The 22,873-nt window shown below is 31.8% G+C and overlaps 1 long non-coding RNA gene across 4 annotated transcripts in view; it reads left to right on the forward strand.

The window, feature by feature from the left end:
- LOC125278558 overlaps positions 1-14,267 on the forward strand; it is a 69,111-nt gene extending 54,844 nt beyond the window's left edge. For 3 of the 4 annotated variants that reach the window (XR_007187177.1, XR_007187176.1, XR_007187174.1), the window contains exon 7: positions 4,925-5,372. This is a non-coding gene — a long non-coding RNA (uncharacterized LOC125278558). Of the gene's footprint in view, positions 1-4,924; positions 5,373-12,086 lie in introns of those variants that run through there. The other variant, XR_007187175.1, reaches the window with a different exon arrangement.
- Positions 14,268-22,873: the final 8,606 nt, after the last annotated feature.

A 22,873-nucleotide genomic window follows, 5' to 3' on the forward strand; every position in this document is an offset into this window, starting at 1 on the left:
TTTTGCTAACTAGCTAGATAACAGCCTGTTAGCATTGTTTAAAAATATAGTTATTCGGTATAACCAAAAGTGTCATTTGGTAAAACCGAAATTTTGGTTAAACCAAATGACTTTTTTAGTGACAAATTTTATTCATCTTGTAAAAAATGACAAAAGCAGTGTTAATTGATTATAAAAACCACATAATTTCATTGTTAACTTTTGGCTTGCTTAGTTGGGGACACTTGACATTTGATATTCAACAGTGCTTTGATCTGCCTGCATTGACACTATTCTTTAAGAGCTAAAAATAATGTACCAGTTATCAATGTAAAGCTGCTTTGACACAATCTACATTGTAAAAAACGCTATATAAATACTTGACTTAACTGTTAACACTTAATAAGTTTCAAAATTAATTATATCTCCATTATGTTTTTTTACACTTTTAAAAACCTTATTCGTCAATGACCCACTTGTATGAAAATAGTTTTCTGTCATTGTCTTCACCGACTAGTGTTAAGAAAGTAAATGAGGCTAATTTTGAAATCTTGTAGAGTTTAAAAAAATGAATTGTCATGTACACATTAATATATATATATATATAATATATATATATATATATATTAGTAAAATAAAATCTTTAGCTGTAATATTTTTATAAAATATTTTCCTCACTCATTCCATACTCATTACTAATACTCATAAAATGTAATGCATTTTTGTATTTTATATTACTGAACATTATTTTAAAGTATAAATCTAAAGAATGATAGTAGTTTTGAAGGTCATGGAATGAATTTGTCAATCCTGACATCTCTACTTTACCTGTATCCAGATACTAACTATTGCATCTCGGCCATATGGGAAGGCAATATTCAAAGTGCTGCTTTAGTGGATTCCTGGTGGGGAACCTCCTGTTACCATCTCTGAACTTCCTGCAGAAAGACGGTCTGATTTAGTGCTCAGGTTCATCTATTCCCACCGTCCCTTTTGTAGAATTATTTATCGTGTAAATGGTTTTAGGCATTGTAAAGGAGGGGGGAATATATATACATCCATACGCACTGCAAACGTCACACCCTCCACCGCTTTCACCGATTTTTTTCTCTTTGTTTCCCATCAGGTTGATGCATCTTAACGGAGGATTTATTTCAAGATGGAATAAAACACTGAATTCTCAATATCAGCCGTGGAAATAAACTCCCTCGCGCTGGGTTTCGTGCTCGGATAATAACTCAAAAGGGCCCGAACACTGGTAGCATTTATTACCGTTTCCACAATGATGTTTCTCTCTGGCAGTATCCTGCAGAAAGCGCAGCCATAAATTTTATTACTATTAAATGTTTCTAACGGGAGATGACAAATATTTGAATGGAGTTGCTTCTCTTTGGCCGGAGAGAGTTGAAGGAAAATCCCTGGCCTTGAAAAACGAGGGACACTTTAATGCGGCCAATCCCATTCATCTCAATTGCGCCTGAGTACAATCTAAGTCAGTTTAAATTGTTTGTTGGAAATACAGCGTGCTTCAGTGCAATTGCAACGTTTTTATGAGCGCCATAAAGTTGTCATTCCTTACGGATCTCAAACTGAGGATGTGTTTAAGTGCTTGTCTTATAACGAGGGCATATTGAGTGACGGTTTGCATTGCATAAAAGGCCACGATTGGCCAAAATGTCGAGAGAACGATCTTAAACGGACATTTAAGGTCGCAACCCGTGTGGCTGGTATGAGCATTAACGCGCTGGTTTTGCTGAATGGCTAACAGACGGTGTCCCATCAGTACTGTCAACTTGACTGCAGGCGCCGGCCGGCCGCACCATGCAACTCAAAGGAATGGCTGTAATTTTTCTTCTTGCATCTTAAAAATCATCGGCCAAAAAGCTGGGAAAGTTTACCAGCTACATCTTGTGGTTAACCCTGTTTCAATCCAGCCACAGCGCAACACTGTAATAGAAAGACGCCCGTCAGTGGGAGTGAGAACTGATTTATGTCTGTGTTTACTGATAACTCTCAGATGACGCTGCTTGCTGGTCACAGTTCGGCGTTGGACATTCCCAAATATAATTCCGATAGACAAGATGATCGGAATCCCTGAGGATGGACCGTATTTATTGAGGTTACATATTGCAGTGGACCTCATCTGGAGACGTGTGATTTTCGCTGGGGAAAACAGATGGTTCACGGTCACGGTGCGTTTGGACATTGAAACAGTTTGGTTTCATGGTGCTTTTTACGTCTGTTTTGCTTTTAGGGTTATGTCTTATTCCCCACCGCACTTGGGTTTTCTGTATTATCATCAGGCCCATGCAGACAGAATCATTTCTTTATAAGTTCTGTGCTGATTTTTTTGGGGACAGTAGGTTTATTATTTGATTGCATTGAGATTTACAGAGGAAGCACTCGCAGCACTGACAAACCAGCAATATTTTATCATTATTTAAATATGTAATGTTTAAAATATTGTTGGCAAGCTGTTTTTGTGTGAAGATATATATTTTAGTACACTGCAAGCTTGTTTATGTACCTGTGTTTGGAAAAATTCTAACAAATATCACTTTACTACTTGCCTGAAGTGCTGTTAACATTATTTTTTTTCCCACCAAATTGGGGAAATTTTGTATACTTTAAAAATATTTGGTGGCATATACCATATACACATAACCAGAATAGTATAGTAATATAGTAAAAATAAAATTATAAAATAATTATAAAAATTATAAATTTTATATTATATATATATATACTAAATTAAATATGTATGTGAATTATAAAATATAAATATATAAATATTATATATAAATACTTATAATTCTAAAAAATATAATTTATTTATATAATATATTATATATATAATAATATTTATAATATATAATATATATAATATTTATATATATTATATAATATTATATATATAATATAAAAAAAGGATAATTTTATAATTATAAATATTTATATATAAAATTTAGGTATATTTTATAATTATATATATATATATATAATTAAATATGTATGTGAATTATAAAATATGTATAATTATAAAAATTATAATTTAATATATATATATATAAAATTAAATATGTATGTGAATTATAAAATATGTATAATTATAAAAATTATAATTTATTTTAATATATATATATATATATACTAAATTAAATATGTATGTGAATTATAAAATATAAATATCTAAATATTATATAAATACTCTATTATATATAGGAAAAATATAATTTGTTTAATTTATATATATATATATATATATATATATATATATATATAATATTAAAATAAAGGATAATTTTATTATTATAAATATTTATTTATATATATATATATATATATATATATATATATATATATATATATATATATATATATATATATTTGAAATTAAATATGTGTGTGTGTGTGTGTGTGTGTGCAGAAAATGGCATAAAAATCCCAAACATTTTATATATATATATATATATATATATATATATATATATATATATATATATATATATATATATATATATATAATTATTTATTTGTATATATTTTATACACATCATTTGAAACGTCAAGAATAAAAATACAAAATAATTATAAAAATTATAATTTACATTTTTTATTAAATATGCAGAATATTGCATACAAATTCCAACAATACCATTTTATATATATATATATATATATATATATATATATATAAATATAATATATAATTTTGCATTTATTTATACATTTTTTAAACATCATTTTAAAAATCAAGTATAAAAATATAAAATAATTATATTAGTTATGTAATTAGTTAATCATTTATTCATTTACTTAGAGGCTTTTGACTTCAGATGCAAAAGCCTCTAAGTGCCGTCTGAAATTTTCTTCTAAAATAAGCATTTTTATCAAGCTCGTATGTTTATGTTCACTTATTTCACTTTAATGGCAATCAAAAGGACCTATTAATTGGCATTTAAAGTGGAATAACTGAACCTAAACATACGAGCTTGATAAAAATGCTTATTTTAGAAGAAAATTTTAGACGGCACTTAGAGGCTTTTGCATCTGAAGTCTTCATATATATATTCATTCCTACATTTATTTATTTTTTATACACATCATTTTATTTGATTCTGATTAACAAATAGTGACTGAAAACAACAATGAAGGCAAAAAATTATTTAAATGGACTAATTTTAAACTAGAAATGCAGTTTGTCAAGACATTGAAAACTTTGAAAAAAATGTACATTTTTTTCATATTGCATTTGCAAAAGCGTCTTCTACAGTAAATTAATATTCATCTGCTTATGTGTGCATATGCCTACAACAGATTTTTTTATTTATAAAGCATTTCAATTCTTTGAATATATATTACAACATTTATATTGCTCCTATAATAAAAAGACTAACATTACCCTGGATGTCAGCAAGTCCTGGAACTGCATTTGACCAGCTTCACGAGGCCCAGACTTTGACAAGGTCAAAAAAATAATTTCTTGTTTTAACTGGGAGCAGTTCTCATAATCTGCACTTTTTTGGCCATTTTCACTGGCAGAAACCTCACAGTCTCGTCCTGCACGTGTAAGACGAAGTGACGAGAATAAATGAACAGTGATTCTAAATCTTAATAAGGTTTAAATTGTGGTTGGGATATTGTAGGATTATGTCATGGACGCTGGGTCTTACACATGGCTTGAATGAAGAGTCCTGCGAGACCGCCGTATAGACACTGAATGAGCACAGAAATCTTTTACAACAATTGACCAGTTCTCCAAAACTCTCTACATCTGCTTAAATCGAGACTTGACCCAAGGGGTTTCAGTCCTATTACAATGAAACCTCTAAAGTTATTTTCATTATGGTGCTTGAAAGCGATATAGAATCGTTTTTACAGTTTTTTTTACAGCACCGTTTCATAAAAAGAGCTTGTCCGGCATGTTTTATCTTATAAATTCCAGGGATCCAAGAGAAAGATCTCCATCTGGGTCAGAGTACAGCGAACCGGCGAACCCTCAGAAGTGACCATTTATACAAGAGTTCAGGAGTCTGTGCGGCGTCCCGAACCGTGTGGGTTTGAAGCCTTGGACCGCGGTGAAGGGGTTATTTGAGCAGGTACCGAACAAAGAGGAGGGCCTCTGTTTCTGAAGGCGCCGAAATTTCATTGCTGCAAATACAGCTGCTAGATTATTGCCCTTTCAGGCCGCAGACTGACAGCATGACAGTTTCATATGAGAATGGAGGGTTTTAAAAGAGGCTCTACAGACAAAAATTATTATTCATTTTTTTTAACCACCTGCGTCTTTTATTGGTCCTTAAATGTGGTGGGTGCAAATTGTACAGGACATTCTTTCAGCTACATTTACTGGAAATTGTGATCTAATCAGAGTAAAATGTCAGTGTGTTTTATGTGTTAAGCTATGATTAAATGCTAATAATCTGACCTGTGTGTTCATAAAGTATTTTTAATAATTAACACAATCATTTATACTGCTTTATTTACAATTTACAAATAGTATAGTATACAAGAACCATGTCTAAATATACAGTACAGTCCAAAAGTTTGGAACCACTAAGATTTTTAATGTTTTTAAAAGAAGTTTCGTCTGCTCACCAAGGCTACATTTATTTAATTAAAAATACAGTAAAAAACAGTAATATTGTGAAATATTATTACAATTTAAAATAACTGTGTACTATTTAAATATATTTGACAAAGTAATTTATTCCTGTGATGCAAAGCTGAATTTTCAGCATCGTTACTCCAGTCTTCAGTGTCACATGATCCTTCAGAAATCATTCTAATATGCTGATTTGATGATCAGGAAACATTTAATGTGTACAATTGTACAAAATATTTGTGTACAATATTTTTTTTCAGGATTCCTTGATGAATAGAAAGTTCAAAAGAACAGCATTTATCTGAAATACAAAGCTTCTGTAGCATTATACACTACCGTTCAAAAGTTTGGGGTCAGTAAGAATTTTTATTTTTATTTTTTTGAAAAGAAATGAAAGAAATGAATACTTTTATTCAGCAAGGATGCATTAAATCAATCAAAAGTGGCAGTAAAGACATTTATAATGTTACAAAAGATTAGATTTCAGATAAACACTGTTCTTTTGAACTTTCTATTCATCAAATAATCCTGAAAAAAAATATTGTACACAAATATTTTGTACAATTGTACACATTAAATGTTTCTTGAGCAGCAGATCAGCATATTAGAATGATTTCTGAAGGATCATGTGACACTGAAGACTGGAGTAATGATGCTGAAAATTCAGCTTTGCATCACAGGAATAAATTACTTTGTCAAATATATTCAAATAGAAAACAGTTATTTTAAATTGTAATAATATTTCACAATATTACTGTTTTTTACTGTTTTTTTAATTAAATAAATGTAGCCTTGGTGAGCAGACGAAACTTCTTTTAAAAACATTAAAAATCTTAGTGGTTCCAAACTTTTGGACTGTACTGTATGTAATCAGACATATTGTTCCTTACTATATTTTAAATCATATATAAAATCTAAAATATATTTTCACTATAGTTCATTTATGTAAGTGAGGATAGCAAAATAAAGTAAACTGACATATTATACCCAAAAATTCTTCATACAGTAAAATTGATACAAATTTGGAACCAAAAATTATTCAGACACTTTGACCTGACCATGTTTTGCTTAAGTGTTATCTGACATAATTGAGATTATTTTTTTTCTGACACAGTTTAACTCTGAGATCTTGTCATGTTTTATTAACATTTTTTTAAACTATAGTGAATAAACTGAATTAATGAATGAAACCTTCATGGATCGGACTTGTTTGTTCAGCACATCCCACAGATGCTCGACTGGATTGAGATCTGGGGAATTCAGAGGCCAAGTCAACACCTCAAACTCGTTGTTGTGCTCCTCAAACCAGCATTATACTGCTGAAACAGGCCACAGCCACCAGGGAATACTGTTTCCATGAAAAGGTGTACATGGTCTGCAACAATGCTTAGGTAGGTGGTACGTGTCAAAGTAACATCCACATGGATGGCAGGACCCAAGGTTTCCCAGCAGAACATTGCCCAAAGCATCACACTGCAAGCTTGGCTTCTTCCCATAGTGCATCCTGGTGCCATGTGTTCCTCAGGTAAGCGATGCAGACACACCCGGCCATCCATGTGATGTAAAAGAAAACATCAGACCAGGCCACCTTCTTCCATTGCGCCGTGGTCCAGTTCTGATGCTCACATGCCCACTGTTGGCTCTTTCGGCGGTGGACAGGGGTCAGCATGGGCACCCTGACTGGTCTGCAGCTATGCAGCTCCATACGTGTGTATTCTGACATCTTTCTATCAGAACCAGCATTAACTTCTGGAGCAATTTGAGCTACAGTAGCTTGTCTGTTGGATCGGACCACACGGGCCAGCCTTCAATGAGTCTTGTCCGCCCATGACCCTGTCACCAGTTCACCACTGTTCCTTCTTTGGACCACTTTTGATAGATACTGACCACTGCAGACCGGGAACACCCCACAAGAGCTGCAGTTTTGGAGATGTTCTGATCCAGTCGTCTAGCCATCACAATTTGGCTCTTGTCAAACTCACTCAAATCCTTACGCTTGCCCATTTTTCCTGCTTCTAACATCAATTTTGAGGACAAAATGTTCACTTGCTGCCTAATATATCAGGTGCCGTGATGAAGAGATCATCAGTGTTATTCACTTCACCTGTCAGTGCTCATGCCACAGGTACACCTGTTCAACTGCTCGTTAACACACATATCTAATCAGCCAATCACATGGTAGCGGCTCAGTGCATTTAGGCAAGTAGACATGGGCTGTGTTTACACTTGGCATTAACATGCAACCTGTATCTGGATGTTGGACTTACATGATACCTTGTGTGTCATTTTTCATTTTAATTGTGCAACGTTATAAACGAGGCTGTCGCGTATGTTTTTATTGTTTCAGTTTATTGTGCACGCTTAAATCTTTTTTCTTTTAAAAAAATTCATTTGATCAAAGACTGAAGATTGCATCGGAAAGTAAAGTGAGTGAAAGCAATAGGACATTGCTTAATTTGTATCGTCTTTACTCTTATCTGGTGTCGTATAGCCTACCTTTGTTTAGTTCTAATTAATGTGATGTGCGTTCTTTAATGCAAAGTGTTCGGATTCTGCCGTTACATATTACACAAACAATACAAAAGCTCCTTTCAATCATGAAATGCATTGAAATATTTTTTTTCACCACACAAGATTAATGTTGGGAAACTTAAATTGGTAGATTAAGTTCTCTATTTGTGATCGATTGTATACTTTTGTGGAATAAATCACAAAACTTCCATGCTGTGAGGACTGCATTGATAAAGTGAAAGTTGTTTTACGCTACGAAGCCATTTGAAGCATCTGCCTTTCAAACGCGCCTAATTTAAATATTGTGTGGGAAACAGAAATCCGATCAGTTATCCAGATACAGAGGCCACTTAATGTGAACAAATATAAACGCTGTTAATGCAGAGTATTTCAGAAACTGCTGATCTACCTGGATCTTCACACACAACCATCTCTAGGGTTTACAGAGAAGGGTCCGAAAAAGAGAAAATATCCAGTGAGCATCAGTTCTGTGAGTGAAAATGTTGAGGTCTGAGGTCAGAAGAGAATGACCAGACTGGTTCAGCTGATAGAAAGATGACTCAAATAAGCAGTCGTTACAAGCGATGTCTGCAGAAGAGCATCTCTGAACACACAACATGTCCAGCTTTGATGCAGATGAGCTCCAGCAGCAGAAGACACACTGGTGATGCTACAGTTCACACAAACTCACCAAAACTGGACAATAGAAGATTGGAAAAATGTTCCCTGGTCTGATGAGTCTCGATTTCTGCTGCGACATTCAGATGTTAGGGTCAGAATTTGGTGTAACCAACATGAAAGCATGGACTCATCCTGCCTTGTATCAGCGGTTCAGGCTGCTGCTGGTGTATTTTCTTGGCACACTTTGGTGCAAATTGAGCATCATTCAAACACCACAGACAGTGTATTGTTGCTGACCACGTCCATCACTTTATGACCACAGTGAAGCATCTTCTGATCTACTTCAAGCAGGATAACGTTCAATGTCACAAAGCTCAAATCATCTCAAACTGGTGAACATGACAGTGAGTTCACCAAACTTAAATGACCTCCACAGTCACCAGGGGCCTCATTTATAAAACTTTGCATAGATTTCATCCTAAAAGTGTACGTACGCACAAAAGCTAGAAAAAAATCCGATCTACACTACAGTCCAAAAGTTTGGAACCACTAAGATTTTTAATGTTTATAAAAGAAGTTTCGTCTGCTCACCAAGGCTACATTTATTTAATTAAAAATACAGTAAAAAACAGTAATATTGTGAAATATTATTACAATTTAAAATAACTGTGTACTATTTAAATATATTTGACAAAGTAATTTATTCCTGTGATGCAAAGCTGAATTTTCAGCATCATTACTCCAGTCTTCAGTGTCACATGATCCTTCAGAAATCATTCTAATAATTTATGATTATTTTCAATGTTGAAAACAGTTGTGTACTTTTTTTTTCAGGATTCCTTGATGAATAGAAAGTTCAAAAGAACAGCATTTATCTGAAATACAAAGCTTCTGTAGCATTATACACTACCGTTCAAAAGTTTGGGGTCAGAAAGAATTTTTATTTTTATTTTTTTGAAAAGAAATTAATGAACTGAATACTTTTATTCAGCAAGGATGCATTAAATCAATCAAAAGTTGCAGTAAAGACATTTATAATGTTACAAAAGATTAGATTTCAGATAAACACTGTTCTTTTGAACTTTCTATTCATCAAATAATCCTGAAAAAAAATATTGTACACAAATATTTTGTACAATTGTACACATTAAATGTTTCTTGAGCAGCAGATCATCATATTAGAATGATTTCTGAAGGATCATGTGACACTGAAGACTGGAGTAATGATGCTGAAAATTCAGCTTTGCATCACAGGAATAAATTACTTTGTCAAATATATTTAAATAGTACACAGTTATTTTAAATTGTAATAATATTTCACAATATGACTGTTTTTTACTGTATTTTTAATTAAATAAATGTAGCCTTGGTGAGCAGACGAAACTTCTTTTAAAAACATTAAAAATCTTAGTGGTTCCAAACTTTTGGACTGTACTGTATAAAACCATGCGTACGCCAGAACCTGCGCAAAAATCCCTTTATAAATCCCAGTGAGTGGAAGATTGTGCGTAAGTGCATCTCCACCCTGTCTCCTCCCCAAAATCACCATATATGGAGCTTATGACGCCTAGTTTCACTATGCATAACCTCATCTGCATATCATTTCCATGCATGTTCCCATGCACGTGATGCCATGGTTAACACCGTCAAAGGTACAAGACATTGGAAAATATTAGATATGGACAATAAATGCCATTTGTGCAATACATTACATTGATAAAAATTATCCAATATCCTCTTTATGTTTTAGAATAAATATATCAAAATATCCATTAAAACAAAATTGTATAAAATACTTCAGATAAAGGTTCATTCATTTCCACTGGCCAAAAAGTATTTTAATTGTTTTAAACAATTCAAATCAAATATATGCAGTTTTGCTGATAAAGTGAACATATCTTTTAGGAAGTTTATAGGCTATTTTTAGTGGAAACAGATGGGCCTACTTATTTATTGCAGTGTAAATATAAATGTCTGACTCGGTGCGTCACTGACAAAAGTATTTTAAAAAGAAAACGTACAAATCTTACCGTTTTCCTCAAATTGTGAACATACACTGTATGATTAGGACTCATAATGAGGATTTAAAGTGGTTTTCCTTCATCTGCGTCAGACCCTCAGCTCACCGTCGGTGTCGTCAAACTGCACCGTCTCCAAAATATTCGTACGCATGAGTCAGAGTTTGCATGGAGGTGTGCAAATTTTCCAGTCAAGTTTGTTTTTATAAATCACAACTTATGTGTCGAAAGTGATGTATGCACTTTCAGGGCCTGATTTGATACGCAATTTATAGCATCAAGTAAACATGAATGAACATGAGAAGGAACGTTGTTTCAAATGTGGAAAGACGTCAGTACACACCATTTTTCAAGTTCAAGTCCACCGAGGTTAATCTTCTAACTCCTGAATGCTTTGTCGGACAAAATGCCGGGTTCGGCGTTATGATTGGTTAGATCACCTGTCAATCAAATTCCCGGCGAAGGGTCAATTAGAAATTGACCCACCTAATTTAAATTCTTCCACTTCATTACGCAGCTATCTGTATGTTGTTAGGATGAAAAAAGTTTAAAAGTTACATTTTTAGTCTGGTCTGCCTCAGCAGTCTGACAGCAGCACTCGTCAATGTCAAAATGATTGAGATGGCCAATCAAATCAAAGTAGGCGGGGTTTGCTGTTCACAGAAACAGAGCGTGAATTTCAGCTCGAAGTGTCAGTTTAATGTTAAAATAGAGTCCGGTAAGATGTAAATAGCAAAACATTTAATACATGTCAGCTGTTTTGCGATAGAAATAATAAAAAACCAACAGTAACATCCAATGATGCAAACTACTCAACATTTATCTCAAATATGGCCGTTTTGAATTGAAAATATGCACAGTTTTCGACATTAGGCATACAAATAAAAGTACATGCGTGCATATTTTAATGCAAATAGTTAAAAAGTGATTATTTCACAACTAGAATTAGACCTAGAATTTCCTTCACTGTTTATTTATGCTTTATTTTTTTTTTAAATTACAGTTAAATTACAAATTTTTACAATTAAATTACAATTACAATAAAATTACAAATTTTAGTTTTAGCAGTTGGTAATATAACAATCATAATTATCTTAATTTGTGAACATTCTAAAAGAATTTTAGAAGTTCATTTCGACATTCCTTTATAAAAGATTAGTTTTAGAATGACAGTGAATGAATTTCAATGTAACATTTTTCAAAGCAATGTACGTAATTTAGCACTCTTTTTGCTATTGTTATTATTATTGTTTTTTTAAACTCAACCTCTCCTCCACAGTTTGTGATTCCACTTGTGTTGGCAGCAAACAAGGGTTTCCTCAGCACTCGCTCCATCTCTCTCTCTCTTTCAGATGCTGTGCATTCTTGGGTTTGTTCGAGCGGATCCCTCCTCATGAGCGGAGGCTTTACTTTCCCAAAGCTGATATTAATATCACAGACCATTGTGATGGAGTTATTTTCATGGAAGCCCAGGAGGAAGTCATGTGACACTAATTAGTCCCCGGGGGCCGCAGGGTCTCCATTACGTGCCTTGTTTTAACTCACATAACCATCAATGAAGTGGAAAGGCTGAGGAAGTAGCAATCACTGCGCCTGGGCGGCTGGTTTTATTTTAATGTTTTCTTGAGCACCTATTTTGTTAATGGGCTGAGAAAAAAAAAAGTGTCTTCTCTCTTTTTTCCCCCGTGACATTATTTTTTAGCTTTAAAAATGATGAAATGATCATGTGAGCATTAACTCTGATCCACTAGCGGGAAGATTAATGATTCTGGGATTTGTTGGTTCACACCCTGTACAGCACATGGGAAAAATCAGGAAAGACAGACACAACCATTAAATGTGTCGTTCGTGTTTGCCAGCACCTTATGAACTCTAATCTATGACATCAATATTGTGTTTTATACATATATATATATAAGTTTTTAATAAAACTCCAATAAAAATATTATGAAAGAGTACAAAAACATAAAATAGATAGATAATTTTTTTTTTTCAATTTTCACCAATTTTCACCTATTTTTTCCCCCCAGACAAATCTAAAGGGATTTTATAAAAGATTAACAAGAAAATATTCCTTAAAAAACATGTTTCGTCTGAAACATTTCGATGTAAAATTCACCTTTAAGTTCACTTATTTGATAAAAGAAACTGAAAAATTACTTTATTGATACTATTTCAGTCTTTCTTGCTGTATCTTTGTAATTATTTGTGAAATTTCCTTGCAATTTCTAAGTGAAAATTGCTGTAACTAATATGATTTAAATGTTCAAAAATTATGACACATATGATGGGAACATGAACATAAACATCATAGCATGACCCAAATGCTTCTGACTTCAAAATCCCGCTCAGTGCAGCGAACAGATTTTCTCCGTCAGAAAGGTAGCTACTTAAACACGTGACAGCAATAACAGACAGTGCCACATGCACACTTCCCATAATTCTGTGAATTCACCTCTCTTCCTGACCTAATAGCTTCCATTTACTGCTGGGCCCGTTCCAAAGGAAAGTGTAGAGTTGGGCCAAAATCTGCGGACAGCTACTGATGAGATCTGCCGAGTCCAAAAATGTGAGCGTAATAAAACAGCGGCATGAGGAAAAGCTGGACGTCCTCCTGGGCTGCATTAGCGAGGTGAGATTATTCTGAAATTAGGCTTGCAACTGACATTCTCATATAATGTGTTTTGGAAGGCATTAAGGAAGATGGACGGTGTGTTTTTGAGCGTTCGTGAATAGAGGACGATGAATTGTTTGAATAACAATATGGCGGACGGGAGTAGAATTATTCAGTGTAATTGTTCCAGATTCTTTAATTGGTCATGGGCCGAACACTATGTGCTGAAACGAACAAATGTGGCTGAATGTATTCTCCATATTTCGGCCGTCCAGACGGTAATACAATGAATGTGAAATGAGAGACTGAAGATGTATCGTATTGAATCTCTTCCTTGGACCATCGTCAGGATGCATTTATGGTTTTTCCTTTAGCAGTGAGCAGGTCAAAGGGCGACGCGAGGTCGTGACAGAACACAATCATCCATTAACGCTTAAACAGACATGAATGGAAAAGGCAGCAGTTCAGGGTCATCAGATCGGATCCTACTTATGCAACGAAAGCATTACCACATGGAGGACGGAAAACAGAGTAACAATGCTTTCCAGAGCAGCACATGTCCAAAACTAATGTAGGAAATTATATATCACTGAGAAAACTGAGTCGCGGTCAATTAAAGACATTAGGAGAACTTTGTACTATAAATACTATTAAAAATTGTGTGATAGATTGATTATATTTAGTGCAGTTAGATTAATATATATATATTTTTTATATATATTTTTTTTTATTTGATTCTGGTAATCAAAAAATGAACATAGTGAGGCCAAATGAAGATGAACTACTTCTTTAATTTTTAACTAGAAATCCAGTTAATCAAGACTTTTAAAGTGCTGAATATTTGTTTAACAAGACCTTTGAATGTTTTGAAATAATGTTTAATAAGTTTTGAAGTCAAAGACAGATAGATAGAACGATAGATAGAAGAGATAGATAGATAGAATGATATATAGAACAATAGATAGATAGAACGACACAGATAGATAGATAGATAAAACGATAGATAGATAGATAGATAGATAGACGATAGATAGATAGATAGATAGATAGATAGATAGAACGACAGATAGATAGATAGATAGATAGATAGATAGATAGATAGATAGATAGATAGATAGAACGACAGATAGATAGATAGATAGATAGATAGAACGACAGATAGATAGATAGATAGATAGATAGATATATAGACGAATAGATAGATAGAACGACAGATAGATAAAACGATAGATAGATAGAACGACAGATAGATAGATAGATAGAACAATAGATAGATAGATAGATAGATAGATAGATAGAAAAACAGATAGATAGATGGATAGATAGAACGACAGATAGATAGATAACGATAGATAGATAGAACGACAGATAGATAGATAGATAGATAGATAGATAGATAGATAGAACAATAGATAGATGACAGATAGATAGATAGATAAAACGATAGATAGATACGACAGATAGATAGATAGATAAAACGATAGATAGAACGACAGATAGATAGATAGATAGATAGAACGACAGATAGAAGATAGATAGATAGATAGATAGATAGATAGATAGATAGATAGAACGACAGATAGATAGATAGATAGATAGATAGATAGATAGATAGATAGATAGATAGATAGATAGAACGACAGATAGATAGATAAAACGATAGATAGATAGAACGACAGATAGATCGATAGATAGATAGAACGACAGATAGATAGATAGATAAAACGATAGATAGATAGAACGACAGATAGATAGATAGATAGAACAATAGATAGATAGATAGAATAATAGATAGATAGAACAGATAGATAGATGAAAGATAGATAGATGAAGATAGATAGAATGAAGATAGATAGATAGATAGATAGATATGATATAGAACAATAGATAGATAGAACGATAGATAGATAGATAATTAGATAGATAGAACGACAGATAGATAGACAGATAGAACAATAGATAGATAGATAGATAGATAGAATGATATATAGAACAATAGATAGATAGAACGATAGATAGATAGATAGATAGATAGATAATTAGATAGATAGAACGACAGATAGATAGATAGAATGATATATAGAACAATAGATAGATAGAACAACAGATAGATAGATAGATAGATAAAACGATAGATAGATAGAATGACAGATAGATAGATAGATAGATAAAACGATAGATAGATAGAATGACAGATAGATAGATGGATAGATAGAACGACAGATAGATAGATAAAACGATAGATAGATAGAACGACAGATAGATGGATAGATAGAACGACAGATAGATAAAACGATAGATAGATAGAACGACAGATAGATGGATAGATAGAACGACAAATAGATAAAACGATAGATAGATAGAACGACAGATAGATAGAATGATATATAGAACAATAGATAGATAGAACAACAGATAGATAGATAGATAAAACGATAGATAGATAGAATGACAGATAGATAGATGGATAGATAGAACGACAGATAGATAGATAGAATGATATATAGAACAATAGATAGATAGAACAACAGATAGATAGATAGATAAAACGATAGATAGATAGAATGACAGATAGATAGATGGATAGATAGAACGACAGATAGATAGATAGAATGATATATAGAACAATAGATAGATAGAACAACAGATAGATAGATAGATAAAACGATAGATAGATAGAATGACAGATAGATAGATAGATAAAACGATAGATAGATAGAATGACAGATAGATAGATGGATAGATAGAACGACAGATAGATAGATAAAACGATAGATAGATAGAACGACAGATAGATGGATAGATAGAACGACAGATAGATAAAACGATAGATAGATAGAACGACAGATAGATAGATAGAATGATATATAGAACAATAGATAGATAGAACAACAGATAGATAGATAGATAAAACGATAGATAGATAGAATGACAGATAGATAGATGGATAGATAGAACGACAGATAGATAGATAGAATGATATATAGAACAATAGATAGATAGAACAACAGATAGATAGATAGATAAAACAATAGATAGATAGAACGACAGATAGATAGATAGAACGACAGATAGATGGATAGATAGAACGACAGATAGATAAAACGATAGATAGATAGAACGACAGATAGATAGATAAAACGATAGATAGATAGAATGACAGATAGATAGATGGATAGATAGAACGACAGATAGATAGATAGAATGATATATAGAACAATAGATAGATAGAACAACAGATAGATAGATAGATAAAACGATAGATAGATAGAATGACAGATAGATAGATAGATAGATAAAACGATAGATAGATAGAATGACAGATAGATAGATGGATAGATAGAACGACAGATAGATAGATAAAACGATAGATAGATAGAACGACAGATAGATGGATAGATAGAACGACAGATAGATAAAACGATAGATAGATAGAACGACAGATAGATAGATAGAATGATATATAGAACAATAGATAGATAGAACAACAGATAGATAGATAGATAAAACGATAGATAGATAGAATGACAGATAGATAGATGGATAGATAGAACGACAGATAGATAGATAGAATGATATATAGAACAATAGATAGATAGAACAACAGATAGATAGATAGATAAAACAATAGATAGATAGAACGACAGATAGATAGATAGAACGACAGATAGATGGATAGATAGAACGACAGATAGATAAAACGATAGATAGATAGAACGACAGATAGATAGATAGATAGATAGATGATATAGAACAATAGATAGATAGAACGACAGATAGATAAAACGATAGATAGATAGAACGACAGATAGATAGATAGATAGAACAATAGATAGATAGATAGATAGAATGAAGATAGATAAAACAACAGATAGATAGATGGATAGATAGAACGACAGATAGATAAAACGATAGATAGATAGAACGACAGATAGATAGATAGATAAAACGATAGATAGAACGACAGATAGATAATAGATAAAACGATAGATAGAACAACAGATAGATAAATAGATAAAACGATAGATAGAACGACAGATAGATAGATAGAACGACAGATAGATAGATAGATAGAATGATATAGAACGACAGATAGATAGAACGATAGATAGATAAAATGACAGATAGAACAACAGATAGATAAAACGATAGATAGACAGAACGACAGATAGATAGATAGATAGATAGAATGATATATAGAACAATAGATAGATAGAACGACAGATAGATAATAGATAAAACGATAGATAGAACGACAGATAGATAGATAGAACAACAGATAGATAGATAGATAAAACGATAGATAGATAGAATGACAGATAGATAGATGGATAGATAGAACGACAGATAGATAGATAAAACGATAGATAGATAGAACGACAGATAGATCGATAGATAGATAGAACGACAGATAGATAGATAGATAGATAAAACGATAGATAGATAGAACGACAGATAGATAGATAGATAAAACGATAGATAGAACGACAGATAGATAAATAGATAAAACGATAGATAGAACGACAGATAGATAAATAGATAAAACGATAGATAGAACGACAGATAGATAGATAGAACGACAGATAGATAGATAGATAGAATGATATATAGAACGACAGATAGATAGAACGATAGATAGATAAAATGACAGATAGAACAACAGATAGATAAAACGACAGATAGATAGATAAAACGATAGATAGATAGAACAACAGATAGATAGATAGATAGATAGATAGAATGATATATAGAACAATAGATAGATAGAACGACAGATAGATAAATAGATAAAACGATAGATAGAACGACAGATAGATAGATAGATAAAACGATAGATAGATAGAATGACAGATAGATAGATGGATAGATAGAACGACAGATAGATAGATAAAATGATAGATAGATAGAACGACAGATAGATCGATAGATAGATAGAACGACAGATAGATAGATAGATAGATAAAACGATAGATAGATAGAACGACAGATAGATAGATAGATAGAACAATAGATAGATAGATAGAATGATATATAGAACAATAGATAGATAGAATAAAAGATAGAATGAAAGATAGATAGATAGATAGAATGATATATAGAACAATAGATAGATAGAACGATAGATAGATAGATAATTAGATAGATAGAACGACAGATAGATAGATAGAATGATATATAGAACAATAGATAGATAGAACAACAGATAGATAGATAGATAAAACGATAGATAGATAGAATGACAGATAGATAGATGGATAGATAGAACGACAGATAGATAGATAGAATGATATATAGAACAATAGATAGATAGAACAACAGATAGATAGATAGATAAAACAATAGATAGATAGAACGACAGATAGATAGATAGAACGACAGATAGATGGATAGATAGAACGACAGATAGATAAAACGATAGATAGATAGAACGACAGATAGATAGATAAAACGATAGATAGATAGAATGACAGATAGATAGATGGATAGATAGAACGACAGATAGATAGATAGAATGATATATAGAACAATAGATAGATAGAACAACAGATAGATAGATAGATAAAACGATAGATAGATAGAATGACAGATAGATAGATAGATAGATAAAACGATAGATAGATAGAATGACAGATAGATAGATGGATAGATAGAACGACAGATAGATAGATAAAACGATAGATAGATAGAACGACAGATAGATGGATAGATAGAACGACAGATAGATAAAACGATAGATAGATAGAACGACAGATAGATAGATAGAATGATATATAGAACAATAGATAGATAGAACAACAGATAGATAGATAGATAAAACGATAGACAGATAGAATGACAGATAGATAGATGGATAGATAGAACGACAGATAGATAGATAGAATGATATATAGAACAATAGATAGATAGAACAACAGATAGATAGATAGATAAAACAATAGATAGATAGAACGACAGATAGATAGATAGAACGACAGATAGATGGATAGATAGAACGACAGATAGATAAAACGATAGATAGATAGAACGACAGATAGATAGATAGATAGATAGAATGATATATAGAACAATAGATAGATAGAACGACAGATAGATAAAACGATAGATAGATAGAACGACAGATAGATAGATAGATAGAACAATAGATAGATAGATAGATAGAATGAAGATAGATAAAACAACAGATAGATAGATGGATAGATAGAACGACAGATAGATAAAACGATAGATAGATAGAACGACAGATAGATAGATAGATAAAACGATAGATAGAACGACAGATAGATAAATAGATAAAACGATAGATAGAACAACAGATAGATAAATAGATAAAACGATAGATAGAACGACAGATAGATAGATAGAACGACAGATAGATAGATAGATAGAATGATATATAGAACGACAGATAGATAGAACGATAGATAGATAAAATGACAGATAGAACAACAGATAGATAAAACGATAGATAGACAGAACGACAGATAGATAGATAGATAGATAGAATGATATATAGAACAATAGATAGATAGAACGACAGATAGATAAATAGATAAAACGATAGATAGAACGACAGATAGATAGATAGAACAACAGATAGATAGATAGATAAAACGATAGATAGATAGAATGACAGATAGATAGATGGATAGATAGAACGACAGATAGATAGATAAAACGATAGATAGATAGAACGACAGATAGATCGATAGATAGATAGAACGACAGATAGATAGATAGATAGATAAAACGATAGATAGATAGAACGACAGATAGATAGATAGATAAAACGATAGATAGAACGACAGATAGATAAATAGATAAAACGATAGATAGAACGACAGATAGATAAATAGATAAAACGATAGATAGAACGACAGATAGATAGATAGAACGACAGATAGATAGATAGATAGAATGATATATAGAACGACAGATAGATAGAACGATAGATAGATAAAATGACAGATAGAACAACAGATAGATAAAACGACAGATAGATAGATAAAACGATAGATAGATAGAACAACAGATAGATAGATAGATAGATAGATAGAATGATATATAGAACAATAGATAGATAGAACGACAGATAGATAAATAGATAAAACGATAGATAGAACGACAGATAGATAGATAGATAAAACGATAGATAGATAGAATGACAGATAGATAGATGGATAGATAGAACGACAGATAGATAGATAAAATGATAGATAGATAGAACGACAGATAGATCGATAGATAGATAGAACGACAGATAGATAGATAGATAGATAAAACGATAGATAGATAGAACGACAGATAGATAGATAGATAGAACAATAGATAGATAGATAGAATGATATATAGAACAATAGATAGATAGAATAAAAGATAGAATGAAAGATAGATAGATAGATAGAATGATATATAGAACAATAGATAGATAGAACGATAGATAGATAGATAATTAGATAGATAGAACGACAGATAGATAGATAGATAGATAGATAGATAGATAGATAGATAGATAGATAGATAGATAGATAGAATGAGATAGATAGATAGATAGAACGATAGATAGATAGATAGATAGACAGATAGAACGACAGATAGATAGATAGATAGATAGAACGACAGATAGAACGATAGATAGATAGATAGATAGATAGATAGATAGAACGACAGATAGAACGATAGATAGATAGATAGATAGAACGACAGATAGAACGATAGATAGATAGATAGATAGATAGAACGACAGATAGATAGATAGATAGATAGATAGATAGATAGATAGATAGATAGATAGATAGAACGACAGATAGAACGATAGATAGATAGAACGACAGATAGATAGATAGATAGATAGATAGATAGATAGATAGATAGATGGATAGATAGAACGACAGATAGATAGATAGAATGATATATAGAACAATAGATAGATAGAACAACAGATAGATAGATAGATAAAACGATAGATAGATAGAATGACAGATAGATAGATAGATAGATAAAACGATAGATAGATAGAATGACAGATAGATAGATGGATAGATAGAACGACAGATAGATAGATAAAACGATAGATAGATAGAACGACAGATAGATGGATAGATAGATAAAACGATAGATAGATAGAACGACAGATAGATAGATAGAATGATATATAGAACAATAGATAGATAGAACAACAGATAGATAGATAGATAAAACGATAGATAGAATGACAGATAGATAGATGGATAGATAGAACGACAGATAGATAGATAAAACAATAGATAGATAGAACGACAGATAGATAGATAGAACGACAGATAGATAAAACGATAGATAGATAGAACGACAGATAGATAGATAGATAGATAGAATGATATATAGAACAATAGATAGATAGAACGACAGATAGATAAAACGATAGATAGATAGAACGACAGATAGATAGATAGATAGAACAATAGATAGATAGATAGATAGAATGAAGATAGATAAAACAACAGATAGATAGATGGATAGATAGAACGACAGATAGATAAAACGATAGATAGATAGAACGACAGATAGATAGATAGATATAATGATATATAGAACAATAGAACGACAGATAGATAGATAGATAAAACGATAGATAGAACGACAGATAGATAAATAGATAAAACGATAGATAGAACGACAGATAGATAGATAGATAGATAGAACGACAGATAGAACGATAGATAGATAGATAGATAGATAGATAGATAGATAGAACGACAGATAGAACGATAGATAGATAGATAGATAGATAGATAGATAGATAGATAGATAGATAGATAGATAGATAGATAGATAGAACGACAGATAGATAGATAAAACGATAGATAGATAGAACGACAGATAGATCGATAGATAGATAGAACGACAGATAGATAGATAAAACGATAGATAGATAGAACGACAGATAGATAGATAGATAGAACAATAGATAGATAGATAGAATAATATATAGAACAATAGATAGATAGAATGAAAGATAGATAGAATGAAAGATAGATAGAATGAAAGATAGATAGATAGATAGATAGAATGATATATAGAACAATAGATAGATAGAACGATAGATAGATAGATAATTAGATAGATAGAACGACAGATAGATAGACAGATAGAACAATAGATAGATAGATAGATAGATAGAATGATATATAGAACAATAGATAGATAGAACGATAGATAGATAGATAGATAGATAGATAGATAATTAGATAGATAGAACGACAGATAGATAGATAGATAGAACGACAGATAGATAGATAGATAGAACGATAGATAGATAGATAGATAGATAGATAGAACGACAGATAGATAGATAGATAGAACGACAGATAGAACGATAGATAGATAGATAGATAGATAGAACGACAGATAGATAGATAGATAGATAGATAGATAGATAGATAGATAGATAGATAGATAGATAGATAGATAGATAGATAGATAGAACGATAGATAGATAGATAGATTTCTCAGTGTTGGAGGTCTCATAAATATGAACTCTGAAAA

Source organism: Megalobrama amblycephala, linkage group LG11 (genome assembly GCF_018812025.1).
Source record: "Megalobrama amblycephala isolate DHTTF-2021 linkage group LG11, ASM1881202v1, whole genome shotgun sequence".
Classification (NCBI taxonomy): Eukaryota; Metazoa; Chordata; class Actinopteri; order Cypriniformes; family Xenocyprididae; genus Megalobrama; species Megalobrama amblycephala.